We start from the raw sequence: 12,999 nt of genomic DNA, 5'->3' as shown, positions 1-12,999 counted from the left end.
TTGGGCTATCCATTCAATATACGTGCAAGAAATTGAGCAACTACACCAGAAATGATAGAGATAAAGCAACAAGATAATTGCCAGGAAAGGGGATGCAGGGAAAAACAGACAGTTATGGATGGTGAAAGGACAAATGGTAGTACGCAAAGCCTGGATTCATGTGTTTCACTATGGACATTAGTGAATGGGGAAGAATGAGTAGTGTTAATTTATGATAAAGCATGCAATGTTAAGGGAAGCTGCAAGATATCTGGTAAGGATGGTGGAAGGTCACTTTTTCACATTTAGAAACAATAGCAGCTATGCAAAGCTTTGATGAGAATTAGTAACGATTACTAATTCTCATCAAATCTCTACTGTTTAGTTTGGACCAGGCACCTCTGGCCAGCTTACTACAAAACATTAAATATTGGCCACAAGACATTAAATATTGACATTGCCTGCAATGTAAAGATTCCAGAAAAATAATTATTAGGTTGGTCCAGCATAACTTTGTCTAAAATAATAATGTTAGTAATGTTTTGCTGGATACTTACAGGTAAGCTCTGGAATATGAATACAATAGTATTATATAATAAATTGTACTCTACATTGAATAATTTCCCTTCTTTGAAGTCACATGCAGTGACATCAGGGCTTTTTGTTATATTTTGTTATATGTTCATTCTCAGGACAGTGGTGATATCGGCACAAGTCGTCGATTGTTGATACAACTGCATGTTTTACTATCCACGCCATAAAACAAGTAAAGTGTCAACCAGAGCAATGTATACATGGAGGCACTAAACATAACATCAGGTATGGACAGCTGGATTTCTTCTGTAACAATCATTTTCTTACACGATTATTTTGAAATATGGGAACATAAGATGAGACGGAGGAGCATGACATTAGGCTTGTTTAGCTTGCTGCATTGAATATGATTGTGTTCTCTGTTGCAGACTCTCCAGATAGAGGAAACATCACTGCCCATGCCTTACAGGATCTTACATGATTCAATGTGATCACCTCTCATTCTTCTAAACTCCAGTGAATATGAGCCACTAGTGGATCACCTTCTCAGTTAAGTTAAAGACTTCAGGTTGAGTCAGAAAGAAACGACCTGTGAGCCAGATGTTTTGCATTCCTGACAATATACTTGCAGTCTTGCGAAGCTCTGCGAGGAGAACCAGAAATTAATTAAGTAAATAGACATGATTTTTTTTGTTGTTTAATGATTTGCAGTTGCATTACTTGATTTTAAATAATCCAATTCTATTCAAAAAAAGGGTAGAAGCACTCTGTTTGTATTTACATAGGACAACTAAAAGTAACATGTTTCTATTAATCCAGCTCTGAAGTGCCCATCTCTAAAATTATTCAATATATTATAAATATGTTTATTGACCACTCTAATAAATGTGCCATTATTTCTACAGTTACAGTCACACAGCACGCGTGAGTGATGGACGGTGTGAGTGATGGAGGGTGTGAGTGTGTGTGTGTGGGAGGGTATGAGATGGAGGGTGGCTATGTGTGTGTGTGGCTGTGAGTGTGTGTGAGTGTGTGTGTGTGTGTGGCTGTGAGTGAGTGTGTGTGTGTGTGTGTGTGTGTGTGTGGGTGCGAGTGTGTGTGTGGGTGTGTATGTGATGGAGGGTGTGTGTGTGTGTGTGTGTGTGGGTGTGTGTGTGTGTGTGTGTGTGGCTGTGAGTGAGTGTGTGTGTGTGTGTGTGGCTGTGTGTGTGTGTGTGTGTGTGTGTGTGTGTGAGATGGAGAGTGTGTGTGTGGGTGCGAGTGTGTGTGTGTGATGGAGTGTGTGTGTGTGAGTATGTGTGTGTGTGGGTGCGAGTGTGTGTGTGTGATGGAGAGTGTGTGTGTGGGTGCGAGTGTGTGTTTGTGATGGAGGGTGTGTGTGTGTGGGTGGGAGAGAGTGGAGATAAGGAACACATTCATGGAAGAAACAATTGGAAATATTGTAGACTACCTCCCCCATGCCCTGGCCACCAGTCACTAACAGCAGGAGCTACGACACTCAGCTCCCGTGAAGAGGAAGGGGCTCCAGTATGCCTGCAGGGAAGGGCACCCCCAGAAGAAGGAAGAAATGATAAGGAAGATGTGGAAAAAGAAGGGAGAGGGCTTAAGGCAGAAGAGGAAGAACAGTGAGAGAGTTAAACAACACAGAGCACCAGGAAAGAGAAACTGCAGATGAATAAGAAGGTTGAAAAGATAAAGCAGGATGTCGAGCTGGTGGCCTTCGAGGCACTGTACATTAACTACTCCGCAAGAATCGAGGCTGCTCACTTTTGCTCCAAGAACTTTAACATTTTGCAGCCAACAGTTGGTACAGTTTAAAACAAACATGAAACAAAAGACTCTCACCTGTTTAAAAAACAGAGAGCATCTCCCTGGTGGAGAGAGAGGGGAAAGTCTGTGAGTAATCGGACCAATCCCATTTCTGGGCTTGGTTAAGTCCCTGTCCCACTTAGGAAGCCTAAACAGCAACCTCTGGTGACCTTGCCCGCCACCCACGGTTTCCATGAGATCACCGGACGTTTTGGTCACTCTCCCTAATGGTCGAAAGTGGTTTCCGCGTCGTCGAGGCTTCATCTAGGTTGCTGCTATTTTTTCATCATGTTTAAAACTGGCCTCAACTAAAAATAGTTTGCCGTTTTAAAAATCGATACATTTTTGTTGCAGATCTAGTTGAAGCCGGTTTTCTTCATAGTCGAGGAAGGTTTTCAACATATGCGTGGGAGGTGGTGGGAGGTTGCAATTCACCTTGACCTTGATTTTTTTTTTGGGTGGTGGGCAAGGTCACCAGAGGTTGCTGTTTAGGTCTCCTAAGTGGGACAGGGGCTTTAATTTCTACCAGCAGTGGATACGTTGGTGTCTCTGCTGGGGCACAACAGCAACTCTCTCTCTAATGCTCTCACTCCAATAAGAAGACTTTCGCAACTTAAAAACAGCGCTTGCTACTGCACCAGCTACTGACTGTCCCAGACCCTCCCAGTCCAACTACAAGTGGCCACAATGAAGTCTCCCACTGACATTATTGCCCACACAGCAGATTACGAATTCTGCACATTGGTCCCCTCAGAACCAAAGATTCTACTTGACATAACGGCTCTTTCAGACAAGGAAATGTAAAGTTAATTAATTATGTTGTGAGGATTGTTGAGAATTGTAAACAAACAGCAACAATGTGCTTCAATTTGGTTTCTGTGTAAAATGTAAATCAAGACAAATGCATTTGCGACAATTGAAATTTATTTTAGCAGGGATAATAAAGGGGGATGCAGGAGGAGCTGAGAAAATGTTATTACATAATTATGCCTTCCTGCAACTTTCATATCAAATTTGTATTGATAAGGAGGGAAGAGAATGTGGAAAGTTTTAACACTTTGCAGCTGTTAATGAAATAACCTGTGTCTAAGAGAGAGAGAGAGAGAGTCCAGAGTGTGTTTTGGGTTGAGACTGTTCTTCGGTATGTGTTGTATTTATGAACAAGTATGAACATTTTTGGTGAATGGCTGGCTGACAAATATGTATGAATCCTGCCTACAGGACAGCTATCTTATTGTTTTTTCTTATATTATATTTAAGAAGTATATGGCTTCTATTTTATAATTCTCCAAAGCTTGCTTGGTCAAGGTTAGCAACACAACAGCACAAGACACAGTGCCTTTGCCTGATAATATCATATATTAAAATTTAAATCTCTCATTTTTGTGTGTTTCAAAGTTTAAGAGTTTTGCATGATTTCCTTGAGGAGTACATAAATGTGTTTTACTCTTGAGTGAGAATTTTATTGCTTTAACGTGTGAATATCTGAGATTTAGCATATTGCATGAGGTATGGACATTTATGAGTGAATGGCACAGAAAGAGGGTGTAGAGTGAGTGGGGTTAAAGACTGTTACTTGTTTGTGGAACCAGGTGTGGGTGAATGTGAATTAATCGTATAATTAAGATGAAATAGGATGTTGTTGAATGAGCTTGTTCATTTACGTGATAAATCTTTGTAGAATCTCATGTGTTTTAAAAGGTGAAATGTGACCATGCTTTGCCCATAGTACACTACAAACTATGGGCAAAGCATAAGAATCATGTGGGATGAGTGGATTCAGCCCCTGAACATAAACTGACTATGAAAAAGGGGAGCTGCTTTGCCATGAATTAAAATAATATTGACTGGCCCCGGCGGCTGACGAGGGGATTGCTATAGACTTTATGATTGACATGATTGTCTTTATTGCAACGAGCACTATTAGTGAAAATGCAAAGTCTGTGTAATAGACCCCGAAAGTGGGAGAACGTAATGACATATTATTGTCATCTATAACGACAGGAGCTGACACCTTTGTGGTAATTGCCCTGTGTTCAGCCTTTTTCCCCAAATCCCTGCATAAAGACCAGTAGCCTATTGTTCCGTGGCTTTGCCAGCAGTGGTTGAATAACATGCCAGCCTGCTTACGTGCTATAACAGTGAAGGGCTGCAATTATAAAAACGTTAGGCAGTGAACAAGCTACTGTAAGGTAAACAAGCTTCTTTATCTGATTAGGATTTGGGGTTTGTGCCATAACCCCTTACGAGCTCAAGGACAGATTCAAAACCATATTACAATCACACATAGTGCTTCTAGTTCATGGTATCTCGTAACATTGAACTTATGGATGTTAATCTCTTAAAGAAGTTAAAAGCTAATCTGCAGATCCCACAGCCATAGATAAATGTCATAAAGTAATTAAAGGTGAAATTTCTATACGTTTACCGTAACAGATTGATACGTATGAATTCTTAGAACTCTTCATTATTACTCGTCATCTTTTATATAAGCTCTGCATAAAGATAATTGACGTGTATGATTGTCTACGCCATTTTATAAGGCTTCCCCCACACTGTCATGGTGTCCACATCTACAGCTCGGTGTAAATTGCTCTAATTGCCGATGTTGACGGCTCAACCTGTCTTTCTTCAGGTTCCCCAACAATAAAGAAAAGTGAGGAAATATTATTGTTTTCTGTCAACATTATTTTGTCCTGAAAATGTTATTTTTTGTTCCCCTATCAACACTCATTGGGAAACTAGGTTTGTTGGTACATTAGAATGTTACTAGATTTTTTTTTAAATAGATCTAAACTTACCACAATAATAAAGTCAGCAATTTTTTTTCTTCTGTACATTTTTTTTTGTTTCTGTACAGCAGGTCTCCAAAATATGGTCAGTAGGGAGAGAGAGAGAGAGAGAGAGAGAGAGAGAAGGGGCAGAGAGAGATGGGGAGATTTTAACCTCAGATTCAAGTCGGGGAGCGCAGCGACCCGGGGCTGCCCCCGGTGTTGTTACCGATTAGATCCCTCGGATTGTCAGAGTCGAGACATCACAGGGCTGCCGTGAAGAAGGGTGCAATGGTGTGGTGCGGGGTTCGGCGGCGGTCAGAATGAGAAGGCTGTGCGTTATAACGTGCCATCGTTCCTCTCTCCTCATCTCTCTCCCCATCTCTCTCTGCCCTCTCTCTCTCTCTCTCTCTCTCTCTCTCTCTCTCTCTCTCTCTCTCTCGCTCTCTCTCTCTCTCTCTCTCTCTCTCTCTCTCTCTCTCTCTCTCTCTCCTCTCTCTCCTCTCTCTCTCTCTCTCCTCTCTCTCTCCTCTCTCTCTCCTCTCTCCCTGTCTCTCTCTATCTCTGTCTCTGCCCCATCTGCCTTTCTCTCTCTTCCTCCCCTCTCTCTGTGTCTGTCTCTGCCTGAGAGTTGGCAGCCCTGCTAGTGTCTTAGGTCCAAAAGAGGACAGAAAGAAAATACTTTAAATGGTCTACGTAAGAAGCTCTTCTACATTTAAGGTAAATTGACATATTAGAGGCAAATGCATCTTTAATATGCGGGTCTCTCCCCACAACTATACAATTGCACAAGAGATATATCATCCAGTCTGCAGATATGTAGTTATAACTACATTTTTTCCTTCTTAGTTAATCCTATATGAGATTTTCTGTAATTTCAGATGTCGACATTGGGTCCAGAATACTCGTCGGCAAGATCTCATCCACCGAACTTGTCAACCATCTGCCGTCTTTGTTCTGAACACTGAACTTGACTAGTTTTCCAACAGGCAGACCAATAACAGGCTAAATTGCAATGCAGTTCCAACGCTATTTGACATCCCGAACACGCCGAAACGGCTGTTTTCCCAACGCCTGTTGCTCAAGAGGAAGAATGAGAACCTTCCGTTACCCACACAAAATTGTTAAAATGACGATTTATTTTTTATTGTATATAAGTTGGAAATGTTGTTCTTTGGGCTAAGCAAGGGGTGGGGCTATCATTGTCTGAAATATGTTGAATTTTACATCACTTTCAAAACACTACAATCCCCTGTATATGTTGTGCACAAAATGATGTGAATTATGTAAATATTACCATAAATTACGGAAATAAAAAGAGTTTTCCTTGTTTATAAAGTGCAATTCAGAGTTATTTGAAATTGTGGGGGTTGGTGCAATATACGGCTGACCCACGAATGTGTCCTTATGAGACATTCACTTTTTAAAAATCCATGTCTCAAAAAAAAGCAAGGTCCCCATATTATTTGACCAACTTATGGACTGAATTTAAATATGTAGGTATGTATGCACTACATTGTGTTACACTAATATAGAATGAAAGAATGAAAAAATATTTCGACATTGTGTTCATGGATATTTTATTCACAATATTAGGATTTCATATATATATGTGTGTGTGTGTGTGTGTGTGAATATGTGTATACATACAAATATTATGTGTATATATATATGTATATATACATATATATACACATATATATATTTTATATGTGTATATATATATATATATATATATATATATATATATATCAAGTGAGTTTATTGCCATGTGTCCCTGTATAGGACAATGAAATTCCTGCTTTGCTTCAGCACACAGAACACAGTAGGCATTTACTACAGAACAGATAAGTGTGTCCAAATCGATATTACTAAAAGTCTGTTCTTGACCGGTTTTGGCCTTCTGTGCTGCGATTTCCGAAAGAACGCCGCCACCTACGGCCGTCATTTTTGGCCACCTCGCTCAGAGCCCCCCTCCGCCGTATGTGTGCCGAGGATTTTTCCCGTCGAAGAAAAGTGACAGAGATATTAATGTTTTTACAAAATTCCCCATTCTCTCTGCTGCCCCCGCTGGAGGGAGGTGGAGGGACTATAAAACTAGCAAGTGGTGTGCCTCAATCAGTCTCTGCAAGTGGTGTGCCTCAATCAGAGCTCTGAATGACACTGAACAAATGTCTCCACAGCTGTGAGTACCCATAATGTGGTTTGAAAATGAAAATATGGTTAGTTTGAGGGGAAAAAAAGCGCTGCCTGCAAATGGTTGTTTGGGGGGTTTGGGTAAAAAGGCACCCTCTCTCTCTCTCCCCCCTCCCTCTCTCTCTCTCCCCCTCTCTCTCTCTCTCTCTCCTCCTCTCTCTCTCTTCTCATCTCCCTCTCTCTCTCTCCCCTTCTCTCTCTCTCTCTCTCTCCCTCTCTCTCTCTCTCTCCCCTCTCTCCCTCTCTCTCCCCCTCTCTCCCTCTTCCCTCTCTCAATCTCCCCCTCCCCCCTCCTCTCTCCCCCCTCTCCCTCTCCCCCCCCCCCCCCCTCCCTCCCCCCCCCCCCCCCTCCCCCTCTCCCTCCCTCCCTCTCTCCCCCTCCCTCTCTCCCCCTCTCCCCCCCCCTCCCCCTCTCTCTTCTCCTCTCTCTCCCCTCTTTTTCTCCCTCTCCTCCCCCCTCCCTACACCATCCCTCCCCCTAAACCTCCCTTCCCCCTTCTCTCCCACCCTCCTTCCCCCACCTCTCCCCCCTCCTCACCCCCCACCTCTCAGCCTCCCCCTCTCTCCCCCCCTCTCCCCCCCTCCTCCTCTCCCCCCCTCCCTCTCCCCCTCCTCCCTCTCCCCTACTCCCCTCCACACCCCCCTACCCTCTTCCCCCCCTCCCCACCTCCCCCCTCTCAGCACACCCTCTCTCTCCCCCTCACTCTCACCCTCTCTCTCTCCTCCCCCACCTTTCCCTCTCACCCACCCTCCCTCTTCTCCTCCTCTCCACCCCCTATCCCTGTTGCCCCTCTCTCTGTGTCTCTCTCTGTCTCTGCCCCTTCTCTCTCTGCCCTCACTCTCTAACCTCCCCTCCCCCCCCCCCTCTCTAGATGTGTGCAAGTTGGGGGCTATGCGTCAGTAGATAGGGTGGTTATGGGGTAAAAGGAGAAAATTAATAATATTAATAATTAAATATATACACACATGAATAAATAAACTGATAAAGTGCAAATAACAGTATATATATATATATTGCGTCTAGCATGCGATTGCATGCTAGACGCATGCAATCGCATGCTGGTGGGACAGGCCCTTAACTTGCCTCTCACACACAGGCTCACACAAACACACACACATAAATATATAAATAAGTAAATATAATTTTGTGCACAGTAAGTGTTGAAAATTACATTTTGCACAATGCACAAGGTTACACAAAAAAGTGTTGAAACTCAGCAGCAGCACAAGTTTCGGCCCGAAACGTGCCTATCAATACAATGCAACCCGGAGTTTCTACGCAAACCTGGCGGCTGGGGAGGAACACAATGCAAGGGAATCTACGCAAAGCTGGCGGCTGGGGAGGAAAGATGGGAGGGGAATGGGGGAACAGGGGGAAAACATTTACAATAAAATTAACTAAAATATGTGAGATTATAGATGCGCTATATCAAACATTGTTCCCTACAACACTGATTACACCAAGGATGATAGAGGGTATTACACAGCGGGAGGCAAACTGGAAGCCGCGTTTGACATAAACAAATGGAGGCCGTGACGTTCCGTTACATACTACACGTCAGTCCATTGGATTTTGGAAGAGTGGTCTATCTTGCTCCTCTATAATCTTTGGTTGTGCCTATATCCCTGATGAATCCTCTACTATAAATGATCTTGCTATCCACATTTCCCAAGAAATTGAGAAAATCCATAAGGTTGACAGTGACATGCATGGGTACAATTAAATAAATGGGAGATGCTGGCCATTCAGTTGGCTTGATGGAATTTGGAATACTATATTACACTATGGCTCTATCGCTTTATTAATCATCTCGCTAAAATGTTATTGTTAATTGCTTGCGACCATTATGTACCTACCGGGGATTGTGAATGTTATCATAAACTGATTAAGAGGAAGGAATGTGGAAGTTAAAAAATGTATTCTTTACAAAAAATGCATTCAGCTGAAATTAGACAGGCTATTACTTTTCTCCTAATTAATTGCAATTAATCAGAAGCTCTAACCCTTTCTATTAGTACACTAACAAGATGTTTATGTTCCCTCACCCATAACAAGCAAGATAACACGCTCAGCTTCATGAATGTCTCCTCGAGCATAGTGTGGCTTACTGGGGCTGTGAGGTGATGAAACGTGAAGCTGAAGTACAAAACATAAGAGTGAAGGAAAAGGTCTCCTATGCAGAGGCAGCAAAAAGGGCTGACCCTACAAAACAGATGAATGAAAGAAGGATCAGGAGGGAGCAAGATGTGGGCATAATGGAGACAATAAAAGAAAAAGAAAAGAGTATATGGAAAGAAAAGAAAAACCTGGTTATATTTATAGCAGGAGTAATAAATGTGACAGCAGAAGTAAAATCTAAAACAGAAAGGATCCAAATCATAGTAAAGGCTGCAGTCCACCACTTGGGCATGGCAGGATTGAAGTGGGAGGAAATACATGATGGTCTCAGTATCCAGGCAAGCCAAGAGTCAACATGTGTGGGTTAATAATATTAATGTTAATCCTACAATGGAATGCAAGAAGCTTGTTAGCCAATAGGCAAGACTTTAAGCAATTCATAGACAGTAGGAAGGAAAAACCAGATGTCGTATGTATCCAGGAAACCTGGTTGAAACCAAGTTTAGATTTTGTTCTATATGATTATGTTGCAGTGAGATGTGATAGGGGAAATGGGGGAGGAGGGGGTTGTGCCACTTTCATTAAAAAAGGGATACCATACAAGGTATTAGGAATTGGGCAGGGACAGGAATATGTGGTAATAGAAGTGTGGTCTGAGAGGAGGAAAATAGTGGTAATAAATTACTATAATCCGTGTAAGCGATTAGAGGTCAATAAGTTACAGGAAGTAGAAGGCCAGAGCAAATCTAATGTTATTTGGTGTGGGGACCTTAACGCACATAATACATTATGGGGCAGTGGAAAGTCAGATAATAATGGACAGGTAATTGAGGAATTATTAAATGATGGTAATCTAGTATGTCTAAATGATGGAAAGAAGACCAGGGTAGATGTTAGGACAGGGAAGGAGTCTGTGTTGGACCTTACACTTGTTTCTAATAGGATTGCTGCTAAATGTAACTGGGAAGTATATGAAAAGGGTACCATAGAAAGTGATCATCATCCTGTACTATGCAAAATAAATGTTACTTTAACTATGAGTAAAGAAAACAGAAGTGGACGATGGGTTTTTGGAAAGGCTAATTGGGAGAAATTTAAAGAGGAAAGTGATAAATATGTAAAACCGATACAAGAAGAGACAGATATAGAAAACTTTGAGAATAAATTGTCAGAAGGTATCAAAAGAGCAGCATTAGTTTCCATACCTAAAAGTAAAGGAAGATCAAAAAGGAAAGCTGTGCCATGGTGGGACAATAAATGTAAAGAGGCAGTGATGAATAGAAACAGAGCATTCAGATTATTAAAAAGAACTCATAACTACCAACACATGATTAATTACAAACAGGCTCAGGCGATTGTAAGGAGGACTATAACGGATGAGGCGTTCCACACCAGGACATCTGAAATGTCCTCACTATTCAGGGAACGGGGGTTCCCCTCCTCCACCATAAATGAGGCTCGCACCAGGGTCTCTCTCCATACCCCGCAACACTGCTCTCTCTCCCCACAAACAAAAAAGAGAGCATATTGGAGGAAGTATTGTGATTCAATTGGAAACACAACACAGGTAGTGGAGATATGGGGGATGATTTAAAAAATGGAAGGTGATAAAAGGGAGTGGAGTTATCCTATCTTAACAAATGGAGATCAAACTGGAGTCTCAAATAAAGACAAAGCAGAACTAGTGGTTAACACTTTTAGTAGGGTTCACAGCTCCCACAACTTATCAGATGAAGGAAGAATAGGTAGGGAAAGAACAAGAGAGGAAAATGTTGAGGCCTTACAAAGGAAAGGTATCACAGAGGACAAGTACAATATTCCATTTAATTTGGGGGAGCTAAAGAGAGCTCTGGCCAAGTGTAAGAACTCAGCCCCAGGGAAGGATGATATTTGTTACATAATGATATAGCATCTAAGTGAGGAGGGACTCCAAAAGATACTTGCACTATATAACAAGGTGTGGGAAGAAGGGCGAATACCGGAGAGGTGGAAGGAAGCAATCATTGTGCCTATTAGAAAACCAGGGAAAGATGCAAGTAATCCAGTAAATTATAGACCTATAGCTTTAACAGCACACATGTGTAAACTGATGGAAAGAATGGTAAATGAAAGATTAATGCATCTAATGGAAGAAAACGGTATAGTGGCTAATTATCAGAGTGGCTTTAGAAAAGGGAGAGGTGCTAATGATCCAGTTCTGTGCTTGGAATATGATATAAGGAAAGCACAAGTTAAAAAATAATCTGTAGTTACCGTATTTTTTGATGTAGAGAAGGCTTATGATATGTTGTGGAGAGAAGGTCTTCTAATAAAGCTGCATTTAATGGGAGTAGGAGGAAATATTTTTAACTGGATAATGGATTTTCTTACGGTAGAAGTATCCAAGTTAAAATAGGGTCAGACATCTCTAGTAAATGTGTAGTCGAGAATGGAACTCCCCAGGGAAGTGCGATAAGTCCGATCCTATTCTCAATCTTGATCAATGATATATTTGCAAACATTCAACCAGAGATGGGGCGATCGCTCTTTGCAGATGATGGCACCCTATGGAGAAGGGGGAGGAGTATAGATTTTATCGTGGAAAAAGTACAGCAAGGGATAGCCCAGGTGGAAGAGTGGGGAGGGAAATGAGGTTTTAAATTCTCTATAGAGAAGACAAAGACAATGGTTTTCACAAGGAAGAAAATTAAAGAGGATGTCCAGTTAAAACTATACGGCAACAATTTGGAAAGAGTAAAAGATTTCCGTTTCCTGGGAGTCCACTTTGACTCCAGATTAACATGGAGGGTCCACATTACAAAAATAATTGGAAAATGCAAAAAAGCCATCAATGTAATGAGATGCTTGGCAGGTTTAGAGTGGGGAGCAGATATATTATCGCTTAAACATATCTATGTATCACTGATCAGATCCAGACTAGAGTATGGCAGTATAGCTTATGGATCAGCATCTAAGGCAGTGTTGTCCGAGTTGGACAAAGTCCAAGCGGAAGCTCTAAGAATCTGTATAGGAGGTGTGCGGACGTCACCTGTATGTGCACTACAGGTGGAAACTGGGGAGATGCCGTTGAGACTGCGCCGCAGACAACTAATGGCTAATTACTGGCTAAGCCTTAAGGGTCATGGAGAGAACCACCCAACAAAACAGGTAGTACAGGAGTGCTGGGAGAGAGGGGTGGCTCAGTCTGGAAGCTTCGGCTGGGTTGGAGGAGGTGTGGCAAGGGACATGGGAGTAGAGGACAAAGAGTTCTGCCCCGCAGTATTGTGGCCATCTGTCCCAATATGGTTACTAAACATCCCAAAAGTTGATCTGGAGATATGGGAGGCAAAAAGGAGGGAGAGAAATTCAGAGCTAAAAACAGAATACCATAACCATATATATAATAGATACAGGGAACACCTCTTAATCTTCACAGATGGATCAAATGACCCAGTAGCTGAAACAACAGGGGCAGCTGTGGTAGTGTAAGGGATGAATGTTGAGATTTGCAAAAGAACAAATAACTATTTGGCAGTATATACAGTGGAACTGTACGCTATTTTGATGGCAGTTCGGTGGATAGAACAGGTGCAACCATGCAAAATATTAATT

This window comes from Leucoraja erinacea, chromosome 2 (genome assembly GCF_028641065.1).
Source record: "Leucoraja erinacea ecotype New England chromosome 2, Leri_hhj_1, whole genome shotgun sequence".
NCBI lineage: Eukaryota > Metazoa > Chordata > Chondrichthyes > Rajiformes > Rajidae > Leucoraja > Leucoraja erinaceus.
The sequence above is the reverse complement of the archived record's forward strand: the minus strand, read 5'-3'. Positions refer to the sequence as shown.